At 49.5% G+C, this 27,885-nt stretch overlaps 1 protein-coding gene across 1 annotated transcript in view; it reads right to left on the bottom strand.

Annotated features, from left to right (window-relative positions):
* The window catches only part of NRXN2 (neurexin 2), an 871,230-nt gene that overhangs the window by 673,379 nt on the left and 169,966 nt on the right, over positions 1-27,885 (bottom strand). The window lies entirely within an intron of this gene.

Raw genomic sequence — 27,885 nt, 5'->3', positions numbered from 1 at the left:
GATGACCTTGAGCAAAAGAGAGGGTGAAGAGAACAGAGAGAGGGAGTGAAAGAGCGGAAGAACATGATTTTAGGACCCGTGGGCTGATGCCGTCAGGTCCAGTTGCAGAATCACAGTCGAGGGTTGACAGACACTTTTCCACCTTGTCAGGAGGAAAGGACACAGAGTCCAGGAGCAGCTGGGTATGACTGGGTACGGTGGGTACAGAGAGGGATGGGTTTGGGACACAAGATTTAGAGGCAAACACAGTGTTGAGGCATTCGGCTTTTTCACGTGCGGAGTCAGCCGTGTGGCCATTTAAGGTGAGGGAGGGGAAGGAGGGGGAACAAACACCAGAAACAGATTTAACCAGATGCCACCAGGATTTGGAAGAGGGAGACAGATAAGAGAGTTCGGTCCTGAGGACGGAGAGATATTGTTTCCTGGCTCTCCTGAGGGTGGACACACACTTGTTTCGGGCTTTGTGAAAGGAAATGAGATTTCCTTCCGTTGGATTTGCTTTCCAGGAGACGAAAGCAAGTTGTTTCTGGGCAATAGCCTCACCACAAGATTCCGTGTACCATGGACGGGAGGAAGGGTATGACAACTGAAGACGAGAAGGGATAAAACTGTGCATGAGAGAGAGCAATTTACTTTGGAAGAATTCCCAGGATGAGTTGATGTCAGAGGCAGTAGAGATGGGAGACCAGTCCAGATGATTGATGGCTGCTTGAAGACCGTGCCAGTTGGCCTGAGTGAAATGCCAGACTCGTCGACGCTGAGGAGGCTCTCTGAAAATGGTCAGAGAGATGTCCACTTTAACAAGCACATGATCAGAAGAGCCGATTGGAGCAGAAGAAGAGCAGCAGACATTTTCAGGGAAGTTAGTCATAACCAAGTCCAGAAGAGAAGATTCTCCGTTGACTGAGATCCAGGTTGGGAAATTGACAGATTGTGTCAGTCCCAGTGAGTCACAGAAGTCCTTTGCTGAAGAGTCATGGCTGGTGAGAGAGGTACCCACCCCCAGCCAACTGGCATGGTGACAGTTGAAATCACCACATATGAGGAAGAGAGAGTTAGGATGGGTAGATAGAAGTTGGTCCATATTATCAGACAGCGAGATGTAGATGGAGTCATCACTGTTTGGTGGACGGTACAACACGCATATGAACAAAAGGTGGGAGCGAAGTGGAAGCCGTAGCCAAAGGTATTCCTGGGGGTGAGGTGGAGAGAGGGCAGTGCAGGACAAGTGAGGAAGAGAGTTTTTTACAAAGATAGCAACCCCACCTCCAGAACGAGGCTCAGGTCTATCATACCGGAGGAGGGAGTAACCTGGGAGAGATACCAAGGAATCAGAGACATCATGAAGGAGGAAGGTTTCTGTTAAGCAGATCACGTCTGGTTTGTCAGAAGCAACCTGTATGGAGAGATCAGTTAAGTTTGAGCGAAGGCCCCGGATGTTTGAGGTCCATACTGTTAAGGAAGAGGAAGGGGGAGCATCGGATACAGAACAGGGGGGGGAGCGGTAGGGCAGGATGTGGAAGAGGAGGAAGAGGTAGGGAGAGCTGTTGCAGGTGTGTTAGAGATTACAGAATAGCTTGGAGAAAGGGAAGAATGGGGCGGACAAAAGGTTTGATGGTGTTTGGGTGAGGCGCAGTGAGGTGTTATTTGAGGAGGGGGAAGAGTGAGGCAGAAGGTTGAGGAAGATGAAGGTGAAAGTTGGAAGGGGGAAGAAGCGGGGAGGACGCTTTGAGGAGGAGGGGTGAGAGGGGAGTCTAGGAGGGGAGGAGTGAGGGAGAGTCTCGGAGGGGAGGGGTGTGGGGGGAGTTTAGGAGGGAAGGGGCAGGGGGGGAGATTTGAAAGGGCTGGGTGTTTGGGAAGATTTGGGGGGAGGGGCAAGGGGGAAGATTTGACAGAGATGGGTGATGGGGAAGATTTGGAGGGGAGGGGTGAGATTGGATTTTGAAAAGTGTACGATTTATGGGAAACGAACATTTATTGCAAAATGAGTTTCTTGAGACATTCGAGTCAGAAATACGTTTGAGGACGCTGAAGGATGGGTGGAGTTCTGGAGAGTTTAGGGAATGAATGAAAGATGCACTGTAAGAGATGGAATTGTTTTTTTGAATGAATAGAATTGGTGAGCAAGTCGAAAGCATCCTTTTATAGAAGAAGTAGAAAAAAGTGTTATAGAATGTGACATAATAATAAAGTTCTTCAGTGGACAGATGAAACATGTATTAACAACTTGATCACGTGATCTCGAACAACGTGGTCGAAGAACGAAAGAACAAATAACGAAGAACGAAAGAGCAAAAGAACGAAGAACGAAAGAACAAATAAGAACGTACAAGCAGATAAGAACAGGGAAGGAAAAAAAAATTTTGGTTTTTTTTTTGAGATTTTAAAACAAGGGAGTATGGGTGAAAAGACCGTGAAAAACAGAGACCGACAGTAGTTGCAGCGCGATCGAAGAACCGCTGAGACAAAAACAAAAGCCTCAAGCCAAGGTCTGAGGACACGGTAGCCTACTAGTACTACACTAGGCCTCAGAATATACGATACGAAAAAACCGACGATTCTGTACACAGGTATGAAAAACCAACACCGAGAAACCTATTAAAGTCACCCAAATAGGTACATACACCGAAAGAAAGATAAAGATACGCCAAAAACACAAATGTGAAAGATCACTTAGCTTCGAAAGCGTGAGCGCATGTAACAGCTTCGAAAAGACGTGACCTCGCCGTGATCTCGCGAGAACACTATCTCGTCCGACCGCGGCCCCCAGTTCACCTCGGAACTCTTGGCCGCGGTGGCGCAAGGACTCGGGTGAAGCTACACCACACCACGGCCTACCACCCCCAGGCCAATGGCCTGTGCGAGCGCTTCCATCGCTCCATGAAGGCCGCGCTCCGGGCCAGCCTCTGCGACGGCGGCTGGGTCGACAGACTCCCCTGGGTCCTGCTGGGCCTCAGGACGGCGCCCAAGGACGACCTGCGCGCGTCCTCGGCGGAGCTGGTCTTCGGGCAACTACTGCGGGTACCGGGTGAATTTATCCCCGACTCCACGGCTCCTTGGTCCACGGCACAACAGCGCTCCGCCCTTCAGGAGAACAGCCCGGAGGTTCGCCCCGGTGCCAACGGCACACCACGGTTGCCCGCCTTCCCACGTCGCCCCGGAGCTTCGCACGGCAAAGTACGTGTTCATCCGGCATGACGCTCACCGGGCACCGCTGCGGCCCCCGTACGACGGGCCCTTCCGCGTGTTGGAGGCCGGGGACAAGTTTTTCACGGTCGACATCGGCGGTGCCCCGGATCGCATTTCCGTGGACTGCCTCAAGCCAGCCCACCTCGATCCGGACCACCCCCCGCCAGCGGCTCTGCCTCCGCGTCGAGGCCGCCCCCCGGCGGTCGGACCCCCGGCACCCCCGCCAGCATCTCTGCCTCCGCGTTGAGGCCGCCCCCCGGTGGTCGGACCCCCGGCACCCCCCAGCCCTGCCGTCCCGCCACCCCCCAGACCGGCACCCATCGCCAGGGGGCGTTTCGGCCGGGTCATCAGGCTTCCCCGCAAACTCACCCTTCAGGTGCGCGGGAATTCTGGGGGGGCGCATGTGGCGGACACAAGCAAGGTACACGAATTCAGCGCACCGGCAGGTGGCGCGAACGTCCAGGCGGGGAACTGGAATGCATGCCCTGCCTATCGACCGATCGGCCACGCCCGGGGACGAGGCGTGGCCTCGGCACATATATGCGGGCTCTAAGCTCTGGCCCGCCCGCTCAGTGCTGCAGTTCGAGCTTTCATAATAAAGACTCTTGGTTTTATCAAACGCGTTGTGGCCTACCTCTTTGGCAAGCAAGTTGTGTGCGCAGCACCACACTTCAGGGATATGGATTTAAAACTATTTTAATATCATTCGTTCCAATCCAAGATAAATGACAAATGACTTGTGAGAAGCATTTTCCATAACTGCTCTTGGTTACTTCAAACGGAATGGGAGATCTGTGTATTTATTGACAGCATAAGGTGAGGGAAGGGAAAGGTTTCATAACATTTCTCAAACCATTTATTTTAAAGGATTTTAGGCCCCCAGCCATGCATAGCACAGGTACCTCACCAGTGAAGTAATACTTTTTTGTATGGCGTAGCCTGTAGGGCAATGCCGTCTTGAACAGTGTTTGTGTGTCCATATGTCCCCACAAACGTACACCGATCAGAGGTGAGGATCTGGTCACATGGCAGGGGGACGCGTTTAGTAACCATTACATATGCATATTTTTCTAAAAGGAAATATTTGCCCCACCTCCTAAATATTCTGGTTGCCCCCCTCCCTTTCTCCATTTCAGTCTTGTTTGCCCCCCCCCCATCTCCATTTAATAGTCCTGTTTTCCCACTCCCCCTCTCCCCCTTAACAATCTGTTTTCCCTCATCCTTCTCCCCATTTAAGTCTTCTTTGCCCCCCTCCCTCCATTAATAAAAATTCTGGTTGCACTCCTCCCTCTCCCCCATTTAAGTCTTGTTTGCCCCCCTCCCTCTCTCCATTTAATAGTCCTGTTTTCCCACTCCTCCTCCCCCCTTAACAATCTGTTTTCCCTCATCCTTCTCCCCATTTAAGTCTTCTTTTCCCCCCTCCCTCCATTAATAAAAATTCTGGTTGCACTCCTCCCTCTCCCCCATTTAAGTCTTGTTTGCCCCCCTCCCTCTCTCCATTTAATAGTACTGTTTTCCCACTCCCCCTCACCCCCTTAATCTGTTTTCCCTCATCCCTCTCCCCATGTAAGTCTTCTTTGCCCTCCTCCCTCCATTAATAAAAATTCTGGTTGCACTCCTCCCTCTCCCCACTTAAGTCTTCTTTGCCCCCCTCCCTTCATTAATAAAAATTCTGGTTGCACTCCTCCCTCTCCCCATTTAAGTCTTCTTTGCCCCCCTCCCTCCATTAATAAAAATTCTGGTTGCACTCCTCCCTCTCCCCCATTTAAGTCTTATTTGCCCCCTCCCTCTCCCCCATTTAAGTCTTGTTTGCTCCCCTCCATCTCCCCATTTAATAGTACTGTTTTCCCACTCCTCCTCTCCCTTTAACATTCTGTTTGCGCCCCCTCATCCCCCCCTCCCCATTTATAAAAATTCTGGTTGCACTCCTCCCTCTCCCCCATTTAAGTCTTATTTGCCCCCTCCCTCTCCCCCATTTAAGTCTTGTTTGCCCCCCTCCATCTCCCCATTTAATAGTACTGTTTTCCCACTCCTCCTCTCCCTTTAACATTCTGTTTGCCCCCCCTCATCCCCCCCTCCCCATTTATAAAAATTCTGGTTGCACACCTCCCTCTCCCAATTTCTCATATCTTGCACAATGATATATGTACAGTGAAACGGGTCTAAATTATTACACTGAATGTTTTTAGTTGAACAGATACAGACATATTCAGGTGATTGGAAAGAGCTGGGAATCAATGTTTACATTTAAACATGACACTACAATGGCTCATTAACCACAAAGGACTCAAGAATGATCGTGCAATATAGTGAAGGACGTTCGGTCCAGATTTTGCAGCAGGGGAGGACTCACACGGATCATACCCAGCTAACTCCACGCCAGTGTGTTGCCCAATGCTTAAAACTGCTCTAACTCTCAAGCACAAAGTTTCAAACTGCTGTAAATCCCAACCACCAAGTACGAAGTTTCAAACTGCTGTAAATCCCAACCACCAAGTACGAAGCTTCAAACTGCTGTAAATCCCAACCACCAAGTTTCAAACTGCTGTAAATCTCAACCACAAAGTACGAAGTTTCAAACTGCTGTAAATCCCAACCACCAAGTATGAAGTTTCAAACTGCTGTAAATCCCAACCACCAAGTACGAAGTTTCAAACTGCTGTAAATCCCAACCACCAAGTACGAAGCTTCAAACTGCTGTAAATCCCAACCACCAAGTACGAAGTTTCAAACTGCTGTAAATCCCAACCACCAAGTATGAAGTTTCAAACTGCTGTAAATCCTAACCACCAAGTACGAAGTTTCAGACTGTTGTAACTCCCAACTACAAAGTTTCAAATTGCTGTAACTCCCAACCACAAAGTTTCAAATTGCTGTAACTCCCAACCACAAAGTTTCAAATTGCTGTAACTCCCAACCACAACGTTTCAAACTCCTGTAACTCCCAACCACAAAGTTTTATACTGCTGCAACTCCCAACCACAAAGTTTCAAATTGCTGTAACTCCCAACCACAAAGTTTCAAATTGCTGTAACTCCCAACCACAACGTTTCAAACTCCTGTAACTCCCAACCACAAAGTTTTATACTGCTGCAACTCCCAACCACAAAGTTTCAAACTCCTGTAACTCCCAACCACAAAGTTTTAAACTGCTGAAACTCCCAAACCACAAAGTTTCAAACTGTTGCAACTCCCAACAACAAAGTTTGAGCACCCCATTCAACCATCAGCACAGTCCTTGGTTGCCCTCTGCAAGACTACACTCGCCATGTCTCAGTATCTCACTTTCCCACTGAAATTAATGACTCAATTATACCATCATTTCAGTCAAGTTTACTTCAGGGTAAAAACTTCAAATGTTTATTGTGCTTTCACAAAGGGATAAAGTTCCCTATGACCATAGAAATATACACACAGTAGAAAAGTCATTCCGGTGTTCAGCACAGAATTTCTGGCGGCTATCTTGGAAAATGTATGATGACATCACCTTCAAGGAAGCCGAGAAGCAGCCGTGGCCAGAATGGTTTGCGTTTAACTGCAAAAACTACCAAACTGTGGGGGAACTAATGCGGTCTAAGCTTCCCCAAGTGAGTAGTGATTATTCAAAATTTATATTGATGATCCATATTCAGCCGTTATGAGCTTGATTTGCATGCTTTATGCCATGAGGCAAATCAGCATTGCTGGGTGGCCAACAGCAGCTATTTTTGTCAACACCACTGATTGTATGGATGCCAGTGGGACTGCGATTGCATTTGATTGATTGGGACTGATGGTGGGAGGGATCTGGGTCGATGAGAGGAGCAGTTAGGGGGGATGCTACCCTGGGGCCTGCAGTCCATTGAAGGGCTAGAGCTTCTCACGTATTTTTTATTTCAACAGAACAGCAAAACCCCTCGTCGGTTCGTCCTCACTCCTCTCCACTCCTCACTTCCCTCATGAAAGGAATTTCCCCAGATAGTTTTTATGATTTAGTTTTAAAATGTTTAAACTTTCCCCTGAAGTGTTGTATTCTGTTGTATATTATAACACAATTTCCTTCCTCTTTTTTAGAAGGTTGTCTTCGATTTGCTCACCAAATCTCTTCATTTAAAATAACAATTCAATCTCTCACAGTTCTTCCTTCCTACATTCCCTAAACTCACCTGCATTCCACCCATTCTCCAATTTTTTCAAACGGATCTCTGACTCGAAAAATCACAAGAAACTCATTTTGCAATAAATGTTCATTTTCCATTCATTGTCCAACACTTTCTAAAATCCAAACTCACCCCTCCCCTCCGAAACTCCCCCCTCACCCATCCCTTTCAAATATCCCCCCTCACCCCTCCCCTCCTAAACTTCCCCCTCACCCTTCCACTCCTGAACTCCCCCCTAACCCTTCCACTTCAAATCTCCCCCCTCACCTCTCCCCTCCCAAACTCCCTCCTCACCCCTCCCCTCCTAATCTCCCCCTCACCCCTCCCCTCCTAAATTCCCCCTCACCTCTCCCCTCCTGAACTCCCCCCTAACCCTTCCACTTCAAATATCCCTCCTCACCCCTCCCCTCCCAAACTCTCCCCTCACCCCTCCCCTCCTAAATTCCCCCCTCACCTCTCCCCTTCAAAACTCTCCCTTCCCCCCTCCCCTTCAAATCTCCCCACCCTCCTTTTTTCTCCAATTCTCCCCTCTCACCCCTTCTCCTAAAAGCACCCTCCCCGCTTCCTCTCCCTTCCAACTCTTACCTCCATCTCCTCCAACCTTCTTCTTCACTCTGCCCCCCCCCCCCCCTCAAACAACACCTCACTGTGCCTCATCCAATCACCATCAAACCTTCTGTCCTCATCCTTCCCTTCCTCCTAGCTCTCCTGAAATCTCTGACACACCATCAACAGCTCTCCATACCTCCTCCTCCTCCTCTTCCTCCTCATCTTACCCTACCCCTCCCCTCCCCTGTCCTGTATCCGATGCTCCCCCTTCCTCTTCCTTACCGGTTTGGACCTCAAACATCCGGGGCCTTCGCTCAAACCTGATTGATCTCTCCATACAGGTTGCTTCTGACAAACCAGACTTAATCTGTTTAACAGAAACTGTCCTCATTCAAGATGTCTCTGATTCCTTAATATCTCTTCCTGGTTACTCCCTCCTCTGGTATGATAGAATTGAGCCTCGTCCTGGAGGTGTGGTTGCTATCTTTATCAAAAACTCTCTTCCTCACTCTCCCTGCACTGCCCTCTCTCCACCTCACCCCCAGGAGTACCTTTGGCTACGGCTTCCCCTTCACTCCCACCTTTTGTTCATATGTGTGTTGTACCGTCCACCAAACAATGATGACTCCATCTACATCTCGCTGTCTGATAACATGGACCAACTTCTATCTACTCATCCCAACTCTCTCTTCCTCATATGTGGTGATTTCAACTGTCATCATGCCAGCTGGCTGGGTGTGGGTACCTCCAACACCAGCCATGGCACCTCAGCAAAGGACTTCTGCGACCAAATGGGACTGACACAATCTGTCAATTTCCCAACCCGGATCTCAGTCAACGGAGAATATTCTCTTCTAGACTTGGTTATGACAAACTTCCCTGCAAATGTCTGCTGCTCTTCTACTCCAATCGGTTCATCTGACCATATGCTTGTTAAAGTGGACATCTATCTGGCAATTCTCAGAAAGCCTCCTCAGCATCGAAGAGTCTGGCATTTCACTCAGGCTGACTTGCACGGTCTTCAAGCAGCCGTCAATCATCTGGACTGATCTCCCCTCTCATCCTGGGAATTCTTCCAAAGTAAATTGCTCTCTCTCATGCACAGATTTATCCCATCTCGTCTTCAGTAGTCATACCCTTCCTCCCATCCATGGTACACGGAATCTTGTGGTGTGATAGTCGCCCTGAAACAACTTGCCTTCGCCTCATGGAAAGCAAATCCAACGGAAGGCAATCTCATTTCCTTTCACAAAGCCCGGAACAAGTGTGTGTCCACCTCACGAGAGAAAGGAAGCACTATCTCTCGACTCTCAAGACTGAACTCTCAAACTGTCTCCCTCTTCCAAATCCTGGTGACATCTGGTCAAATCTGTTTCTGGTTTTTGTTCCCCCTCCATCCCCTCCCTCACCTCAAACGGCTTAACGGCTGACTCCGCACATGAAAAAGCTGAATGCCTCAACTCTATTTTTGCCTCAAAATCTTGTGTCCCAAACCCGTCTCTCTCTGTACCCACCGTACCCATTCGTACTCAGCTGCTCCTGGACTCTGTGTCCTTCTCTCCTGACAAGGTGGAGAAGTTTTTGTCAATCCTCGACTCTGATTCTGCAACTGGACCAGACGGCATCAGCACATGGGTCCTAAAATCCTCCTCTGCCGCTCTTTCACACCCTCTCTTTGTTTTCTTCACCCTCTCTTTTGCTCAAGGTCATCTGCCATCAGCTTTGGAAATCAGCCAACATTACCGCTTTACACAAAAAATGTGCAAAAACAGATCCTTGCAACTACAGACCAATCAGCCTTCTCCAAATTATCAGCAGTCATGGAATCCATCATTGCTTTGGATATCAAATCCTTCCTTTTCTCCAAAGGCTTGACCTCTGATCATAAATTTGGTTCCAGACCAGGTCATTCTACTCTGTACATGCTGCTTCTGCTGTCTCAACAATGGATGGAGGTGCTCCATGCCAAACAGGAAATCAGAGCTGTCTCGCTTGATATAATATCACATGCCTTCGATATGGTCTGGCACCCCGCTCTGCTCACCAAACTCCTTCTATGGTATCCATGGAAATCTCCACGCATGGCTTGAGGAATTCCTTCCTGGTCGTAGTCAACGTGTGGCCCTGAATAGATTTCTCTCATCTCCCCTTCCTGTTCAGAAAGCCTCCTCAGCATCGAAGAGTCTGGCATTTCACTCAGGCTGACTTGCACGGTCTTCAAGCAGCCATCAATCATCTGGACTGATCTCCCCTCTCATCCTGGGAATTCTTCCAAAGTAAATTGCTCTCTCTCATGCACAGATTTATCCCATCTCGTCTTCAGTAGTCATACCCTTCCTCCCATCCATGGTACACGGATTATTGTGGTGTGATAGTCGCCCTGAAACAACTTGCCTTCGCCTCATGGAAAGCAAATCCAACGGAAGGCAATCTCATTTCCTTTCACAAAGCCCGGAACAAGTGTGTGTCCACCTCACGAGAGAAAGGAAGCACTATCTCTCGACTCTCAAGACTGAACTCTCAAACTGTCTCCCTCTTCCAAATCCTGGTGACGTCTGGTCAAATCTGTTTCTGGTTTTTGTTCCCCCTCCATCCCCTCCATTACTTCAAACGGCTACACAGCTGACTCCGCACATGAAAAAGCTGAATGCCTCAACTCTATTTTTGCCTCAGAATCTTTTTTTTTTTTTTTTTTTTTTCCCCCCTTCCTGTTCAGGCTGGAGTGCCCCAAGGCAGTGTTCTGGGCCCTGTGCTTTTTCTGATCTTCATCAATGATCTCTCCAACTCTCTGGAATATCCTCTATATCTCTTTGCTGATGACTCCACTCTCTGCCATTGCACACCTCATCCTTCAGATCGGCAGTCTGCAGCCTCCTCACTCTCTGCAGACCTGGACAAAATCAGACTGGTCAAACAAGTGGAACACGTCTTTCTCACTATGTCTCTCCGAAAAGACCGTCTGGACAACCCTCCCATCTACTTTCTCAACATTCCGCTCCAAGAAGTTCCGTCACTCAAGCGTTTGGGTCTCACAATCTGTCATGATCTTTCCTGGGAAAACCACATTTCCAAGCTGGCCTCCAAAGCCAGTCGCCGACTGGGCATCATCCGTTGTGCGAAGTCCTTCCTTGGCACACCTGAACGCCTCACCACAAACAAGGATTGCATCCGCAGCTCAATGGAATACGGCTCTCCCATCTGGGCTGGTGCTCCTGCCTCACACCTAGCTCGGCTTCACACTGTTGAAATCAAAGCTTTCAGAATCATTGGAATCTCCTGGGATGAAGCTAACTATGAGGGCCTTTCACTCACTCACCGCAGGCAGGTTGGTGGTCTTTATGTCTTCTACCGACTCCTCACCGGCCTAGCTCCCGCAGGTCTGTCTGTGCTCTGTTCCCCAAGTATTCCTGCAGGTTGCACAAGATCTGCCAGCAACCCTCTTCTGGTGAAACAGCCAAAATCAAGACTCTCTACTCACCTTCACTCTTTCAGTCCTCTTTTCTCATACCTCTGGAACAAACTCCCTCACTCTCTTCAATCCCACTGCTCGCTCCAGGTCTTTAAAACAGCTGTTCACCATCATCTCTCATCTTCCCCTATCCAAAACCTTGAACTTTTCTACCCCCGTTAATTCACCCCAGATCCACTTTTTTGAAATACCGACTTCTTTCCTGGAAGTCCTCGCAGTGTCCATGTGTTTTATACCTCTCCCACGCCTCCTTCCCCCAAGCCCTCTCCCTCCCACAGATCTCTCGATGTCCCTGTTCTCAAATGTTGTACTTGTGTGATTCCCCTCTCTCCCCATCTTGTCTCCCGCTCCATTTATTATATGTTTTTTGTGTCCGTTTGTTTTTTGTGATTAATGTTAACTCTTAACGAGCGCGATCTTGTATACAAAAAAAGAAAAACTCCTCTCCACCTCTCACTCCCCTCTCCTTCTCCCCTCCCTACTCTCTCTCCACTCTTCTCTCCCCTCACTCTCTCCACTCTACTCACTCATCTCACTCCTCCTCTCCTTCCCCTCACTTCTCATCTTCCCCTCTCACTCCTCTCCACTCCTCACTATTCTCCTTCCACCTTCCCTCCTCTCCACCTCTCACTTCTCTCATCTCCCACACTACTCTATCTTTCTCCTACTCACTCCTCTCAACCCCTCACTTTCCTCTTCCTTCCTCACTTCCCTCTCCCCCTTTCCTTTCCCTCACTACTCTCCAATCCCTCACCCCTCTCCACCCTCTTACTCCTCACTCTCCTCTCTACTCCTCACTCCTGTCCCTCCACACTCCTAACGTCCTTCCCCTAACTCCTAATGTCCTTCCCTCCTCACTCCTCTCCTTTCCCCACCCTCACTCCTATCCGCTCACTTCTCTCCAACCCCTCAGGATGCACACTGCACAAAGGAGAGCATCCCACACAGAGGGAAAGACAGAGGGTGGGGGGAACAGTGACACTCTACCTTGACTTGATTGACTTGCCTTGAGAGAGGAGCAAGAGGGGAGAACCCACCGTGACTGACATACTGCTGTTGTTCATTTTTTCATTTGAAACCATCAAATACATTTCGCTTCACAATTTAAAAATTGATTAAAACCAAACATTATTAATAAATATTGTATTCCATAGTTAGTCCACATGGAATACAATATTTATTAATAATAATATTAATAACCATAGCCTGGTGTTGGGCTAGCGGCTAGGGTGCCAGCTTAGGATCCTAGGATCCTGGGTTAGAATCCCGGTCGATCGCTGAATTAACGCCAGGGGGGTTTACTCAGCTTGTCATTCCTTCTGAGGTTGGCTAATTGAGTACCAGTTAACTGGTAATTCCCTGTTTGTCGTAAAAAGGCGACAAAAAGGGTTGGTGGCAGGAAGGGCATCCGGCCATAAAACATTGCTTCAAAAAGGGGACAGAAAAACAACAACAACAACCACAACAACCACAACCACGGTTCCCGAAAAAGGCCAACCCCTGCTTTGCAGGGAAAAATGGCCTCTAAAGGTGGTTTATAGTTAGTCCACATAGCCTAGTGTTGGCTTAGCGGTTTGGGTGTTGGCTTGGGATCCTAGGATCCTGAGTTTGAATCCTGGTCGATTGCTGAATTAACACCAGGGGGGTTGACTCAGCCTGTCATCCCTCAGAGGTCAGCAAATGGAGTACCAGGTTCACTGGTAATTCCCTGTGTGCTGCAAGAGGCGACTAACAGGGTTGGCGGCAGGAAGGGCATCCGGCCGTAAAATATTGCTTCAAAAAGGGGACCACGGTGCTTGAAAAAGGCCAACCCCTGGGGAAAAATGGCCTCCAAAGGTGGTTCATAGATAGTCCACATACACAATTTATGATGTAGAAAGGATTTTGAAGTATTGTTTAATTACATAGTTGGAAAAGAGTTAAGTTGTCTAAACTAAACTTTTTATGTACACCCCGGGAATATGAAAATATTATAATTGGACAACGGTTCCATCCCTAACTTCAGTATTCAGTTGCTGTACTTTTACTAAGTAAGATTAGAAATAAGTAATTCCCTAGTAGGGAAACCTACCCTCCCTTCTCTCCTTTCCCCATCCCCACATTACGTCTGACCAGACACATTCAAAACAGCTATCAGAATGCATTTCACCAATTTTATCAACTTTTGCTGAAACCGAGACTTTAAGTTTAACCATCCTAACGACTAAGAAAAAGGAAATCACACATCGAATTAGAGTTTAGATAAAGCCGTGAGCGAGTCTAAATGGACTTTATATTACAGGCCCTAAATTCATTTAAAATGCATTTTGGTTTAAAAAACGCTAACTTTCGTTACATTTTCTTCACGTTTCTTGTAACCGAGTTTTGAAGCCTCCTAGCAATTATTTTTAAAAAATCAAATCAGATATCGAATTTGAGTCCAGATAAAACAGTGAGAGAGCCAGAAAGCACTAACCCAACAAAAGAGGCCTCAGCTATGCAGTTCAATTTCAAACAAAATGGTGAAGATTTGTTATTGAAGATCCTCCCAGAAAGAATTGTAGCCACTCCCTCAATGGGAGAAGCCCATGAATGGACATATGCTAGAGAGACTGGAGGAGAGTATTATAGTGATTTGTTGATACTTTTTTATTTACTTGTCAGCACTGAGCTAAAAAGGCTGCTGCTGTGATTTTGCTTTGTGTATGAGCTGGTTGCTGTTCTAATTTAGGATCTGCGTTAAAATTAAAGAGAGTTCATGTTTAAACGTTACAAAAGAGAGAGAATTGGTGGAGGTGCAGGAGGGGGGCTACGTCCATCCTGCCTCAGGACCTGAGGTTGGGTAAGGGTTCAAGGAGCTCCCTCGTGATAAACCCGACCCTGAATCTGTAACAATGTATTGTAAGGTTAAAAGAGCCTTTACAAAATGGGTGGCGATGTCTGTTGTCCATTAACATTTCAGATTTTTTGCCTCTTCTCCCTTATTATTGGGCCGATTATTTTGAAACTGACTGTCAGAGCCACAGTGGCCTATTAATTATTTAATTAGAAGTTTTAGCAACATAATAATTAGCAGCTTCCTCATCGAAATATATAGGGAACATAAGGAGTGTTGTGTAGCACTGTTGATATCCGAAGGGCCACGAGTGGAGTATTCACGCGGAAGTATTTCACCAACGACAGCAAGTGAAATGCAGCACAAATACTCCACAAGTTACCCATCTGATATCAAGAGTGGTACAGAACACAAGTTAGGGTTTATATTTATGCCATGATCCCTCAAGTTGGATGTTTACGGATGGAAAACACCTCAGAGCTTCAGCGCAAAACATGCTCAATCGATGACGTCACAATAGTGATCACATATTGAAAGATGGCCACTGAGAGTTAAGTCTGACACTATAGGAAACGTCAGGCATGGCCATTCTACTGCACATATATGCACACATATGATTGGTTGTTTCAAAGAACATCAGATCTGAAGCGAAAAAATATTCATGTCTGTGGAATCTACACTACATGGCCAAAAGTATGTGGACACCTAACCATCATACCCATATGTGCTCATCGAACATCTCATTCCAAAATCATGGGCATTTATATGGAGTTGCCCCCCCCCCCCTCCCACCCCTTTGCTGCTATTACAGCCTTCACTCTTCTCGGAAGTCTTTCCACTAGATGTTGGAACATTGCTGCGGGGATTTGCTTCCATTCAGCCACAAGAGCATCAATGAGGCCGGGCACTGATGTTAGGCGATTAGGCCTGGCTCGCAGTGGGTGTTCCAATTCATCCCAAAGATGTTCGATGGGGTTGAGGTCAGGACTCTGTGCAGGCCAGTCAAGTTATTCCACACCGATATCGACAAACCATTTCTGTATGGACTTAGATTTGTGCACCCATTGTCATGCTGAAACAGGAAAGGGCCTTCCCCAAACTGTTGCCACAAAGTTGGAAGCACACAATCGTCTAGAATGTCATTGTATACTGTAGCTTTAAGATTTTCCTTCGTTGGAGCTAAGAGGCCCAGCCCAAAGCATGAAAAACAGCCCCAGACCATTATTCCTCCTCCACCAAATGTTACAGTTGGCACTATGTATTCAGGCAGGTAGCGTTCTCCTGGCATCCGCCAAACCCAGATTAGTCCGTCGGACTGCCAGATGGTGAAGCGTGATTCATCTCTCCAGAGAACGTGTTTCCACTGCTCCAGAGTCCAATGGCGGCGAGCTTTACACCACTCCAGCCGACGCTTGGCATTGCGCATGGTGATCTTAGGCTTGTGTGCAGCTGCTCGGCCATGGAAACCCATTTCATGAAGCTCCCGACGAACAGCTGTTGTGCTGACGTTGCTTCCAGAGGCAGATCGGCACTCAGTAGTGAGTGTTGCTACCAAGGACAGACAATTTTTACGCATTGCGCGCTTCAGCACTCGGCGGTCCCATTCTGTGAGCTTGTGTGGCCTACCACTTCGCGGCTGAGCTGTTGTTGCTCTTAGACGTTTCCACTTCACAATAACAGCACTTACAGTTGACCGGGACAGCTCTAGCAGGGCAGAAATTTGACGAACTGACTTGTAGGTAAGGTGGCATCCTATGACGGTGCCACGTTGAAAGTCACTGAGCTCTTCAGTATGGCCCATTCTACTGCCAATGTTTGTTTATGTAGATTTCATGGCTGTGTGCTTGATTATATATACCTGTCAGCAATGGGTGTGGCTGAAACAGCCGAATCCACTAATTAGAAGTGATGACCGCATACTTTTAGCCATGTTGTGTATGTCACATGAAGTGTTCTTTCTTAGACTGGCTTTAAAATAGCACTAACATACGATTATAACACCAATAATCAAGCGACAAGAACGGCAACAAGATGGTGAATTATATTGTGATAAAAAATGTGCAGTCACAAGTCAGAATGGATGAGATACAAATAATGTTTTGGCCTCGCTATGGTCACAGAATTTTTTAAAATCTATATTAGGTTAATTGCCATTTTATATGATGTTTATTAACTATTTGAATGACAAAAATGAAAAAGTCTGCGAAAAGGTGTGTGTGTGTGTGTGTGTGTGTGTGTGTGTGTGTGTGTGTGTGTGTGTGTGTGTGTGTGTGTGTGTGTGTGTGTGTGTGTGTGTGTGTGTGTCCGTCCTCCATAACTCCAAAACCATAAAACCTAGTGATCCCAATCTTTGCAATCCTACCTTCTTCAACTCCAAGGAAATGCATAAATGAAAACTGGATGTTTGAGTGTGTTAAAACACTCATTTTGAATACCATTTATGCTAAACAATTTTTTTACACGAAAACTAGAAACAGGCTTAGCTTTGGTCAGCCTGCGTTCAGCTCACTCATATTAATTCAGCCATTTTGTCCACTCAGCTCAAAATTGCCTCGTCTCAGAACAGGTCAGGTTCTGTACAATAAAGCTTCATATATATGAATCGTAATATCGCTGATCTTCACACCTGCGAATTGTTGTATTCCTGTACACATCACAATGCTTATAAACGCCAGTGGTCGTGTCGTTCTTTTATTTCCGTACACCTTTTACATCTAATATACAATGGGCTTGATAATCTCTTCACCTGAAACGAATTTCAAAACTTTAACTGTGGAATTGACCTTGGCAGCAGTTCTGACTCCAAAAAAAAAGTCTTCATTTTTCCAATTCGGACACTGTTGGATACTTTGGACATTTTCACAGTTTCATTGGAGGTGCTTGTTTGAGTGCTTACGCTGCTTGGAGAACTCTCTACAAGCAGCTTGGTAATAGAACACACTGCTGTTCACCATTCTCTTTAAAAATTGGCGTCAGGAAGGAAATTTGATTGGCAATATTCTCTTAAAAAATTATTTTTGAAAATTATCCTGTTTTTTGAATTTGAAATTTTTTGACAATAATCCTGCAAAAAACCGTTGCAATTTGTTTCAAGAAAAATGAACAATTTTTTTAACTGAATTTTTGTTCTGATATCCCTGATATTGTGTCATGTATCATTATTCAAGTACAACCTCATTTAAAATTCCATATTTTTTTCTACATTTCAGTATTATCTTGCACGATGTCAAATTTCACCTTTATCTGGTATATTCCATGTACAATCCTTTACTTGAGCCTTGGTCATTGAAATAAAAATAACGTGGATTTCCATTATTTTCAGGGTAATGTATTATATAGTTGTATACTGTATATAGTTAGACCTGAAAATAGTAGTAATCTAAGTTTATCACAGGTACACTTTATTGCCTATTGTTATTGGAGTCATATAATGAAGTTGTGTACTACGTATATAGTTTTATTTTAAATTTAAAACATGGAAAGCTTTATTTCCATTTAGTAACCTCGTCTACAGATGTGCATATCAAGTACAAGATGGCAATGCACACATGATAAATATTTACACTTCTTGGCATTTGAGAGGGAAATGTCAAGCCCATGGTAACAGGAATAATTTGTTGCTGGGCTGTCATCAGGTAGCATCGCTGCATACTTGCTGAATGATAATATATAGAGTATTGTGGTTTATAGTTGGTTTGTTTTATTTATTTATTATTCTTATAAAGAGCATTTGTGAAAGCACATTTAAAACCTCACATTTTATTTAACCATTTTGAAATCATATCTTTAAATACATCCATTGCAGTTTAATGTCAGTCTAGAGGTTTCAGAAGATAATTTTGGCATTTCCAGCCACCTTGGTTATAGGTGACTGATGATGCATTTAGCAGTAGCGGCTCTGTGTGGACAACTCAGGAAGTTTACGTTAAAGTATGCCAAGAAAGGACATGGAAATACCTGGAAAGCTGTTTCATATTTCAGGATATTTAAATAATCAGCTTTTCTAAGGATCGATGCTATTGTCTATTGTAAGAACTGCTGGAAAGAAGGATTTGTAAAATATTAGTTTTAAAGGGACTCAAAAATAATAGAAGCCAGAAGGTCTCCCTTTTCTTGAAAATAAAAGCTGGTGTGCATAAAATCTGAGATGACAATTATTAGAAGACAAGCAAAGGTACCGGGTAACGCAGAGGTGCTTCGTGATTGGAATATGAAGGGTGGAGGGGGAGAGAAGGGGGGGGGGGGGAGAAGAGAGGTGGTTAGGTAGGAGGGAAGGAGGGGAGGAGAGTGGAAGGAGGGGGAGTGAGGAGAGGGAAGTGAGGGAATGGTGAGGCAGAGGCGACATGTGGAGTGTGAGAGTGTGTGAGGAGTAAAGAGTGGTGGTGAGAGATGGTGTGGGGGGGGGGGGGGTGAGAGAAAGGAGGGGGAGCGGAAGGAGAGGGGGGAGCGGAAAGGGAGGGGGGAGAAAGGGAGGAGAGGAAACAGGTTGAAGGCCGCGTGAGGAGAGGAGAAGGCCGCGTGAGGAGAGGGGAAGGTTGTGTGAGGTGAGGGTAAGCAAAGGCAGCGTGAGGGGAGGGGGAAGACAGCGTGAGAGGAGGGGAAGAGAAGGTAGGCGTGAGGAGAGGGGAAACGAAGGTCGTGTGAGGAGAGAGGAAGGCAGCGAGAGGAGGGGGGGAAGTTAAGGCAGCACGAGTGGAGGGGAATGGAAGGCAGCATGAGCGGAGAAGGGAAGGGAAGGCAGCGTGAGAGAAGGGGAAGGCAGCGAGAGGAGAGGGGAAGTGAAGGCAGCATGAGGAGAGGGGAAGGCATCGAGAGGAGAGGGGAAGTGAAGGCAGCGTGAGAGGAGGGGAAGCAAAGGTGGCGTGAGGAGAGGGGAAACGAAGGTCGTGTGAGGAGAGGGAAGTGAAGGCAGCATGAATGGAGGTGAATGGAAGGCAGTGTGAGCGGAGAAGGGAAAGCAGTGTAAGTGGAGGAGAATGGAAGGTGGCATGAGCAGAAAAGGGAAGGGAAGGCAGCTTGAGAGAGGAGGAAGGGAAGGCAGTGCCATATAATATGAGGGTTTGGCTAACTCAATAACAGGTGCAAAATAACTCCCACTCCAACCCTTCAACTCTGTCTCGAGTTCCACCCACCCCTTCCCCTCCCTCCTCCCACCCCACCTCTGGATTCTCACCCCAGGGGAATATGCAATTATTATTTTGTAAATAATACTGTAGTACAGTACAATATTGTGGTTTTATAAGCACCCTCCTTTTTTGTAATGGTACAATCACCAACTCCCCCTTTTTGTAATGGTACAATCCACACTTTGATTCGGGAAACAGGTAAAGTGAAACGTGCCCTAACTTCGCGGACATGAGACAAGCACTCAAATTTGACCATCAAAGTCATGTATTATAATCATCAAAGTCATCATCAAAGTCAAAAGACAAATAAAGCAAATGAAAGGTAAGAAGGAAAAGAATATTTTTAAAGAGATAATTGCAAACAATCAGAAATTGCAACTGATTGAAATTATTTGAATAATCATGCTGATAAAACTTTTCATACGAGTTTCAATGATTGGTGTTGTATAATCTTTTTTATATCGAATAACTAGGTACAGTCGGGTAGTGTATGAGCATAATTTATTTTCCATGCAAAAATGTCAGAATTGTTGATTACATTTGCATTTGAATGAAGAATACGAGCTTTTTGCAGGCTTTCGATACAGCTGCATTTTGTGTTTTGGTAAACAAAGTCAAGGCTGATGGAAGAGCTAGAACACAGGTCAGGATGCAACAGAAGAAAAGGAACTGTAGTGAGAGGAGGGGCAGCAGAGTTGAAGGACAAAATAGAGGGAGACTTGGACAAACAATGGGGGTGGAGAAGAATGAGGGGTTGGGGGGACGCATGGGTTGGACAAGATGGTACAGAAGCAAACTCTCAGGAAGGAAAAACTGGCTATTTGGAAGAAGTTGGCCTTGTGTGTGGGAGGGGGTGGAGGTGGTTGATGGGAATAAGAAAAGATCATGGTTTGTCACAGAGATCTCTTCATCAGTTATCCTATTCTTCATACCTATCCTATCCTTCATCTCGCTTCTCTTCCGCCTCTGCTCCTTCCTTCTCAAATCCACGTTCTCGCTTGGAGACTTTTCCCAGATTGTTTTTCATGGTTTTCATGGTTCTGTTTGGATATTGTTGGAATATGTTTAAACTGCAGCCGTGATGCTGACGACGCCCCCCCCCCCCCCCCCCCAGAATTTCCATGTTGTAAACGTTTCCCAGTGTGTACCCTGGTCAGAATAGGTACACCGTATCCCTGCGTGTCGTAAGAGACGACTAAGAGGGTTGGCGTCAGGAAGGGCATCCGGCCATAAAAACATTGCCTCAAAAAAGAGAACCATGACAATTACAACTACATATGGGCAGGGTGCAGCCCGAAGTGGAGATCGGTTTCTGAGGTTTGGGACATGGAATGTAGGGACAATGACAGGGAGATCAGGAGAAGTGGTGGAAGTATTGGTCAGAAGAAGAGTGGACATATGTTGTGTGCAAGAGACGAGATGGAAGGGAAGTGGTGTGAGAATGGTGAAGGGTAGGCAGGGACAGGCAGGGACATGGGCCTATCACTTTCCCATCACAGACAGGTCAGTGGTCTCTCTGTCTTCTACCTCCTCCTTTCTGGTATTGCATCCTCTTCTCTTTCCATTCTTTGTCCTCTGATTTATGCAGCCCACCTCTGTCAAATTTTCCAGTTTTTCCGTCCTTAGAGTTTGCTTGCCTGTATCCTTCTTGTCATCCTCTATGTCCTCCTCTACCCTTCATTCTTATCCACTTGGTTGGTTCATCCTTATTCGTCGATTTTATCCCTCGACACTGCTGTTTCCTCCTCTCTTTCTACTGTTCCTTTTGTTCTGTTGCACCCTGATCCGTTCAATGTTCCAGCTCTTCTACGAGCCTTGATTCTGTATACAAAAAGAGTATTTTTGAGTCACTGCACACAAAGCATTCTCGCAAGCCTTTGACAATATAATGTTTTAACTATGCACATTATTTTAAAAAAAAATTCTTTTAAATTAAATGTCGATTCTTGTTAAAGGCCACATGGAGGGTTATGAAAAAGGTCATTTTTAGTAGGTTTTTAAATAAAACAATTTAATTAAAAGTCGATTCACTTATATTTTTGTGTGTAATACAACAGTGGCTCAGCTATGACAAAATATGTACACAGGTATTTGCAAATGGTAATGCAATGTTATATGCTTCAGGTTTATGGTCTTCTGAAGATATGAAGAATGAATCGTTCAAAGGTACGATGGAACCCATTAAAACAAATTTATTGCATTCTGCCTTTGCTCTTATCAGGTCTCAAAATGCAACTGCAGCGAGATATTCTCAGCAAATCAAATATACTTCGGACACTCGATGCAAGTGTGGTGTCTTGGCCTTCTGTCTGCAGAAAGATGCCTGGCAGGAACACGCACCTTACCTTATCCAAACTGATTTCTTTTGAAGATGACGAACGAGGTGAAAACCATATCAACGAAGCAATAGAGCACCATTGACTAAATAATTTACACTTCAACCATAGTGTCTGCTTACGTTCAGCCTCTTACAGTATTCCCACCATCGTTTTATCCCTTCCCCTTCTGCGCTGGTTCTTCCTTGCAGATTAATGAAGAGACTAAATTGTAAAATCTCATCTCCAATAAGAGGCGGGAGCAATGTTTAATGTAAAATGCAAAAAACACCTCAATCTCTGTATCCAAAACGCAAATTGAGACACCATCTCTTGTCTTCCCCATCCAAAACCTTGATCTCTTCTACCCCCGTTAATTCGCCCCAGTTCCACTTTTTTGAAATACCATTGTGGCGGACACAAAAGCCCACTGGCGTGGTGACATCAATCCACGCACCAAGTGGGCGGTGGCCACGCCCGAGGGGTAGGCGTGGCCTCATGATATACACCGGGCGACCAGCCCGGAACATTTCAGTGTTACAGTGTAGTCTTACAATAAAGACGTTTATATGTTACCGCTTGTCCGCTTCCTCCTTGCTCACAAGCAGCGCGCGTAACGCCGCGCTTTACTGGTGACCCTCGACGTTGGATCTGCCGGAGCGATCCTTCCACACGCGACGCCATCGCCATGGCCGACTTCGTCAAACTTCCGGAATTTTGGGAGGCTCAGGCCGAAGTCTGGTTCGTCCAGGCCGAAGCCCAATTTCAGCTTCGGCACCTCACCGGCGATGACACGCGCTATTGCCACGTCGTCGCCTCCCTCGGGCCCGGCACGGCCGCTCGAGTTGTGTCCGTCCTTCGCCACCCACCGAAAGGCCACAAGTACGAGGCACTCAAGCGGCTACTCCTAGCCACGTTCAGCCTCACGGACGACGCACGGGCCGACCGCCTCCTGGATCTCCCCGAGCTCGGTGAGACGCGCCCGTCGGTCCGAATGGACCATATGCTGTCACTGTTGGGCGACGAAGCCCCCGGTTCGCTATTCCGGGGCGCTTTTCCGTCGCCAACTTCCAGCGCAGGTTCGCCTCGCGTTGGCCGGGACCGGGCTAACGGAACCCCGAGCATTGGCGGCCGAGGCGGACAAGTACTTCGCCGTTTCGGACACGCGGGCGAGCGTCGGCGTGGCCGTCACGGCATTCGACGCTGATGTTCAGCAGCGCGCTGATGTTCAGCAGCGCGCTGATGTTCAGCAGCACGCTGAAGTTCAGCAGCATGCTGATACGCACCTCGTGAACGCCGCCACGCCCTGCCCACGCCGCGGCGAAAACCGCCACCGCGGGGAAACCCGTCGACTCCACCCGGCCTGGCGGAGCCAGCCGCGCTCCTCCAGCTCCACCACCTGGTGCTGGTTCCACGCCAAGTTCGGCCACGAAGCTCGGCGGTGTCATCCGCCGTGCTCCTTCAACGGGTCGGGAAACGCCCGGGCCGGCGCTCAATTGTGGCGATGAGCGCCGGCCGTTCGAGCAGCCTGCTGTTCATAACGGACACCTTCTCCGGGCGCCGTTACCTGTGCGACACGGGAGCACAGGTGAGTGTCATTCCCGCCAGCACGTCAGACAAGCACGCCGCGGGTGGGGGCCCCGCGCTGCTTGCCGCGAACGGGACGCCCATCCGTACGTACGGAAAACGCTGCCTCTCTCTGCGGTTTGGAGGGCAGGTTTTCCGATGGACGTTCGTCACCGCCGACGTGCCCATGGCACTGCTTGGCGCGGACTTCCTGTGCGCTAATGGGCTCCTGGTCGACGTCAAGCGCAGACGGCTTGTCCAGGCCGAGACGTTCAGCTCGCTCGCATGTGCGTTGCCCAGCTCAACGAGCGGCTTGCCAAGCGGCTTTGCCGAACGATTCGGTTCCGGCCACGTTGGTCTGTACGCTTCCGGCAGCGGACGCATTCACCCGCCTCCTCGCCGGCTTCCCGGCCCTAACGCGGCCCACCTTCTCGGCGGGGGCCGTCAAGCACGGGGTGGCCCATCACATCCCCACCGTCGGGCCACCGGTCTACGCCCGGGCACGCCGCCTCGAGCCGACGAAGCTGGCGGTGGCAAAAGCGGAGTTCGCTACCCTGGAGCGACTCGGCATCGTTCGGCGCTCAGAGAGCGCTTGGGCGTCGCCGCTGCACATCGTGCCGAAGCCCGGCGGGGGATGGCGACCGTGCGGGGACTATCGCCGTCTCAATGACGCCACGACTCCCGACCGCTACCCCGTCCCCCACATTCAGGACTTTTCCGCCCGTTTGGCGGGCAGGTCCTTCTTCTCGAAGGTGGACCTCATACGCGGCTACCATCAGGTCCCCGTCAGGCCGGAGGACGTCCCGAAGACGGCGGTCATCACGCCATTCGGACTCTTCGAGTTCCTGCGCATGCCCTTCGGTCTGAAGAATGCGGCTCAGGCGTTCCAGCGACTGATGGACAGCGTCCTGCGCGACTTGGATTTTGTCTACGTCTACCTGGACGATATCCTCGTCGCCAGCGCGTCCCGCGAAGAGCACCTACGCCACCTCCGCACGCTCTTCGAACGCCTGGGCCAGCATGGCCTGATTGTGAACCCCGCAAAGTGCCGGTTCGGCGCCGCCACAATCGATTTTCTGGGGCACCGTGTCACCAGGCACGGAGCCGTCCCCCTGCCGGCCAAGGTGGAGGCGGTGAAGGGGTTTCCGCGCCCCCGCACGATCAGAGGGCTGCAGGAGTTCCTGGGCATGGTGAACTTTTACCATCGGTTCCTGCCCCGTATCGCCCAGCTCCTGCGCCCCCTGCACGAAGCTCTCCGAGGTAAGCCGGGCAAAGGCGACGTTACCTGGACCGAGCAGATGGACACGGCGTTCACGGGCGCGAAGCTCGCCTTGGCTAACGCCACCATGCTCGCGCACCCGGCGCCCGATGCACCGATCGCCCTCACCACCGATGCCTCGGACTACGCGGTGGGCGCGGTGCACGAGCAATGGGTGCGTGGAGCTTGGCAACCGCTGGCGTTCTTTAGCCGGCAGCTTCGCCCGCCCGAACGCCGTTACAGTACCTTCGACCGCGAGTTGCTCGGACTTCACTTGGCGATCAGGCACTTCCGCCATCTGCTCGAGGGCCGGGCGTTCACTGCCTTCGTCGACCACAAGCCGCTGATCTTCGCGATGGGCAAGGTCACCGAGCCGTGGTCGGCCCGGCAGCAGCGTCACCTCTCGGCCGTGTCCAAGTACACGACGGACATCCAGCACGTCGCGGGGAAGGACAACCCGGTGGCGGATTGCCTTTCCCGGGCCGTCGCCCACGCAGTCCACCTCGGCATCGACTATGCCCGGATGGCAGCGGACCAGGCCGCTGACCCCGACGTCCAGGCCTTGCGGACCGCCGTCACGGGCCTACGCGTCACCGAGGTGCCGTTCGACGGCGCGGGCACGGCCCTCTTGTGCGACGTCTCCCTCGGGCGTCCTCGCCCCATTGTGCCCGCGGGCTGGCAGCGCCAGGTGTTTGACGCCATCCACGGCCTGTCCCACCCGGGCGCGAGGGCCTCCCAAAGGCTGATCGCCGACAAGTTCGTCTGGCATGGCCTCCGGAAGGCCGTCCGCGGCTGGGCCAGGACGTGCCTCGCGTGCCAGCGCGCCAAGGTGCACCGGCACACCCAGGCCCCGTTGGCCCCGTTCACGGTGCCGGAACGCCGGTTTGACCACGTCCACGTGGACCTGGTGGGACCTCTGCCCCCCTCGCGGGGTTTCACCTACGTCCTCACCATGGTGGACCGCACCACCCGGTGGCCGGAGGCCGTGCCCTTGGCGTCGACAACGGCGGCCGATGTCGCGCAGGCTTTCATCGCCACCTGGGTCGCCCGGTTCGGCGCCCCCTCAGACATCTCATCCGACCGCGGCCCCCAGTTCACCTCAGAGCTCTGGGGGGCGGTTGCGCAGGGGCTCGGGGTCCGGCTGCACCGAACCACGGCCTACCACCCCCAGGCTAACGGCCTGTGTGAGCGATTTCACCGCTCATTGAAGGCCGCGCTCCGGGCCACCCTCCGCGACGGCGGCTGGGTCGACAGGCTCCCCTGGGTCCTGCTGGGCCTCCGGACGGCGCCCAAGGAGGACCTGCGTGCATCCGCGGCGGAGTTGGTCTTCGGGCAACCGCTGCGGGTGCCGGGCGAGTTCCTCCCCGACTCCACGGCACCATGGTCCGCGGCACAGCAGCGCTCCGCTCTGCAAGAGACCGCCCGGAGGTTCGCCCCGGTGCCAACGGCATGCCACGGGCACCCACCGACGCACGTCGCCCCGGAGCTTCGCACGGCGGAGTACGTCTTCGTCCGCCACGATGCCCATCGGACACCACTGCGGCCCCCGTACGACGGGCCTTTCCACGTGCTGGAGACCGGGGCGAAGCACTTCACCCTGGACATCGGCGGTACTCCTGACCGTGTTTCGGTAGACCGCCTCAAGCCGGCCCACCTCGATGTGGACCATCCACCGCCAGTGGCCCGACCCCCACGTCGGGACCGCCCTCCTGCGGGCGGACCCCCGGCACCGCCCAGCCCCGCCGCCACGCCGCCCCCCGGTCCTGCACCCATCCCAGGGGCAGCCAGGGGCATCCCACCTGGCATCCCTGCACCCCCGGACGCCGCCGATCGCCAGGGGGCGCTTCGGCCGGGTCATTCGTCTGCCCCGCAAACTGGCCCTCCAGGTGCGCGGGAATTCTGGGGGGGCGCGTGTGGCGGACACAAAAGCCCACTGGCGTGGTGACATCATTCCACGCACCAAGTGGGCGGTGGCCACACCCGAGGGGTAGGCGTGGCCTCATGATATACACCAGGCGACCAGCCCGGAACATTTCAGTGTTACAGTGTAGTCTTACAATAAAGACGTTTATATGTTACCGCTTGTCCGCTTCCTCCTTGCTCACAAGCAGCGCGCGTAACGCCGCGCTTTACCATCTTATTTTCTGGAAGTCCTAGCAGTGTCCATGTGTTTTATACGTCTCCGCCACCCCTCCCCCCCCCCCCCCCCCCTTGGCATGCCTCCTCTCCCCAAGCCCTCTCCCTCCCACAGATCTCCCGATGTCCCTGTTCTCTGCTGTTGTACTTGTGTGCTTCCCTCTCTCTCCCCATCTTGTCTCCCGCTCCCTTTATTGTATGTTTTGTGTGTCCGTTTTATTATTTTTTTGGGATTGATGTTAGCTCCTACACGAGCCTCGATCTTGTATACAAAAAAAAGAAAAAAAAAAAGACAGTTTGGTTGATAAAATTGAACTGACAGTTTCACATCTTGTCAACCTGTTGAGAATGTTTTAGAAAGCATCTCTTATTCCCCCCCCCCCCTCCCTTTTCTACTCCCACAACCCCGACTTATTTGGCAATTAAGGGAAGCTTTAGTACCACATCCTCAGGAGGGCTCATGTTACCAGGGTTTCATAAAATTATGGTTCGTGACCTTTACAGCTGGTTTTATTTAACTGCAACACGCAATTACTTGGACTTTGAAAGTGCAAAAGTGAAGTGCATTTAGCACTTACGTACAATTAATATTTATCCCATACCTGCAAATTGTCTGAATTAACTCCATAATAAAGTAACGCTGTTGAAACCAAAGCTTTCAGAATCATTGGAATCTCCCGCGATGAAGCTAACTCCGAGGGCCTCTCACTCACTCACCGCAGGCAGGTTGGTGGTCTTTCTGTCTTCTACCGACTCCTCTCCGGCCTTTCCCCCCCAGCTCTCTCTGTGCTCTGTCTCCCAAATATTCCTACAAGTCGCACAAGATCTGCCAGCAACCCTCTTATGGTTAAACTGCCAAAATCTAGGCTCTCTGCTCACCTTCACTCTTTCATTCCTCTTTTTCCCACCTCTGGAACAAACTCCCTCACTCTCTTCAATCCCACTCCTCCCTCGAGGTCTTTAAAACAGCTGTTCACCACCATGTCTTATCTTCCCCCATCCAAAACCTTGATCTTTTCTACCCCTGCTAATTTCACCCCAGATCCACTTTGTTGAAATACCAACTTCTTCCCTGTAAGTCCTTGCAGTGTCTTATACTTCTAACTCCCCCCCCCCCCTCTCCCTCTCACAGATCTCCCGATGTCCCTGCTCTCAAATGTTGTTTGTGCTTCCCCTTCTCTCCCCATTTTGTCTACCGCTACCCTTATTATATGCTTTGTGTGTCTGTTTGATTTTCTGTATGATAAATGTTAGCTCTTACCTTATTAGCCTTATACCTTATATTAGCCAACATTAGTCTACCGCTACCCTTATACAATGTTA

The sequence above is a fragment of the Myxine glutinosa genome, chromosome 9 (assembly GCF_964187855.1).
Source record: "Myxine glutinosa chromosome 9, kmMyxGlut1.1, whole genome shotgun sequence".
NCBI classification, from domain to species: domain Eukaryota; kingdom Metazoa; phylum Chordata; class Myxini; order Myxiniformes; family Myxinidae; genus Myxine; species Myxine glutinosa.
The sequence above is the reverse complement of the archived record's forward strand: the minus strand, read 5'-3'. Positions and strand labels throughout refer to the sequence as shown.